Here is a 2,500-nt window from a genome sequence, read left to right on the forward strand (position 1 = left end):
CATCCTGGCTATGCCTGATCTCGTCTGATCTCGGAAGCTAAGCAGGTTTGGGCCTGGTTAGTACTTGGATGGGAGACCGCCTGGGAATACCAGGTGCTGTAAGCTTTTTGGAAATTTTTCACTTAGTATATAATAATTTTGCCAAAAAATAGAGTCAATGCCAATCTCTGAATATTAGCAGGTTTGGGCCTGGTTAGTACATGGATGGGAGACTGCCTGGGAATACCAGGTGCTGTAAGCTTTTTGGACATTTTTCACTTAGTATATAATAATTTTGCCAAAAAATAGAGTCAATGCCCGATCTCTGAATATTTGCAGGTTTGGGCCTGGTTAGTACATGGATGGGAGACTGCCTGGGAATACCAGGTGCTTTAATCTTTTTGGAAAATTTCACGAATTATATAATAATCTTTCATTTAAAAAAAAAAAAAAAAAAAAAAAAAAAAGAGTCAATGCCCGATCTCTGAATCTTAGCAGGTTTAGGTCTGGTTAGTACTTTGATGAGAGACTGCCTGGGAATACCAGGTGCTTTAAGCTTTTGGGTTTTCTTTCCTACTTATATAATGTACTGGCGATAAGATTGGCTGGTCTTTAAATAGCCCTCTCTTTGCAGCAGACTTCGCTTACGGCCATACCAACCTGGCTATGCCTGATCTCGTCTGATCTCGGAAGCTAAGCAGGTTTGGGCCTGGTTAGTACTTGGATGGGAGACCGCCTGGGAATACCAGGTGCTTTAATCTTTTTGGAAAATTTCACGAATTATATAATAATCTTTCATTAAAAAAAAAAAAAAAAAAAAAAAAAAGAGTCAATGCCCGATCTCTGAATCTTAGCAGGTTTAGGTCTGGTTAGTACTTGTATGAGAGACTGCCTAGGAATACCAGGTGCTTTAAGCTTTTGGGTTTTCTTTCCTACTTATATAATGTACTGGCGATAAGATTGGCTGTTCTTTAAATAGCCCTCTCTTCAATCAATCAATCAATCACCTTTATTTATATAGTGCTTTAAACAAAATACATTGCGTCAAAGCACTGAACAACATTCATTTGGAAAACAGTGTCTCAATAATGCAAAATGATAGTTAAAGGCAGTTCATCATTGAATTCAGCTATGTCATCTCTGTTCAGTTGAAATAGTGTCTGTTTTTATTTGCAATCAAGTCAATGATATCGCTGTAGATGAAGTGACCCCAACTAAGCAAGCCAGAGGCGACAGCGGCAAGGAACCGAAACTCCATCGGTGACAGAATGGAGAAAAAAACCTTGGGAGAAACCAGGCTCAGTTGGGGGGTCAGTTCTCCTCTGACCAGACGAAAACCAGTAGTTCAATTCCAGGCTGCAGCAAAGTCAGATTGTGCAGAAGAATCATCTGTTTCCTGTGGTCTTGTCCTGGTGCTCCTCTGAGACAAGGTCTTTACAGGGGATCTGTATCTGGGGCTCTAGTTGTCCTGGTCTCCGCTGTCTTTCAGGGCAGTAGAGGTCCTTTCTAGGTGCTTTTTGGACATTTTTCACTTAGTATATAATAATTTTGCCAAAAAATAGAGTCAGTGCCTGATCTCTGAATATTAGCAGGTTTGGGCCTGTTTAGTACATGGATGGGAGACTGCCTGGGAATATACTGCCTTTAATTATAATTTTGCATTATTGAGACACTGTTTTCCTAATGAATGTTGTTCAGTGCTTTGACGCAATGTATTTTGTTTAAAGCACTATATAAATAAAGGTGATTGATTGATTGATTGAATACCAGGTGCTGTAAGCTTTTTGGACATTTTTCACTTAGTATATAATAATTTTGCCAAAAAAAAGTCAATGCCCGATCTCTGAATCTTAGCAGGTTTAGGTCTGATTAGTACTTTGATGAGAGACTGCCTAGGAATACCAGGTGCTTTAAGCTTTTGGGTTTTCATTCCTACTTATATAATGTACTGGCGATAAGATTGGCTGGTCTTTAAATAGCCCTCTCTTTGCAGCAGACTTCGCTTACGGCCATACCATCCTGGCTATGCCTGATCTCGTCTGATCTCGGAAGCTAAGCAGGTTTGGGCCTGGTTAGTACTTGGATGGGAGACCGCCTGGGAATACCAGGTGCTGTAAGCTTTTTGGAAATTTTTCACTTAGTATATAATAATTTTGCCAAAAAATAGAGTCAATGCCAATCTCTGAATATTAGCAGGTTTGGGCCTGGTTAGTACATGGATGGGAGACTGCCTGGGAATACCAGGTGCTGTAAGCTTTTTGGACATTTTTCACTTAGTATATAATAATTTTGCCAAAAAATAGAGTCAATGCCCGATCTCTGAATATTTGCAGGTTTGGGCCTGGTTAGTACATGGATGGGAGACTGCCTGGGAATACCAGGTGCTTTAATCTTTTTGGAAAATTTCACGAATTATATAATAATCTTTCATTTAAAAAAAAAAAAAAAAAAAAAAAAAAGAGTCAATGCCCGATCTCTGAATCTTAGCAGGTTTAGGTCTGGTTAGTACTTTGATGAGAGA

At 39.4% G+C, this 2,500-nt stretch overlaps 3 non-coding genes across 3 annotated transcripts in view; all 3 read left to right on the plus strand.

The window, feature by feature from the left end:
* The window catches only part of LOC128000830 (5S ribosomal RNA), a 119-nt gene extending 14 nt beyond the window's left edge, over positions 1–105 (plus strand). Inside the window, exon 1 of the ribosomal RNA XR_008173604.1 lies at positions 1–105. This exon is cut by the window's left edge and continues 14 nt beyond it. This is a non-coding gene — a ribosomal RNA (5S ribosomal RNA).
* A 516-nt stretch (positions 106–621) lies between these two features.
* LOC128004617 (5S ribosomal RNA) lies at positions 622–740 on the plus strand. Its single transcript, XR_008177303.1, has one exon. It is a non-coding gene; the product is annotated as a 5S ribosomal RNA (ribosomal RNA).
* A 1,240-nt stretch (positions 741–1,980) lies between these two features.
* LOC128000831 (5S ribosomal RNA) lies at positions 1,981–2,099 on the plus strand. The gene has a single exon (XR_008173605.1). It is a non-coding gene; the product is annotated as a 5S ribosomal RNA (ribosomal RNA).
* Positions 2,100–2,500: the final 401 nt, after the last annotated feature.

This window comes from Carassius gibelio, chromosome B22 (genome assembly GCF_023724105.1).
Source record: "Carassius gibelio isolate Cgi1373 ecotype wild population from Czech Republic chromosome B22, carGib1.2-hapl.c, whole genome shotgun sequence".
Lineage (NCBI taxonomy): Eukaryota > Metazoa > Chordata > Actinopteri > Cypriniformes > Cyprinidae > Carassius > Carassius gibelio.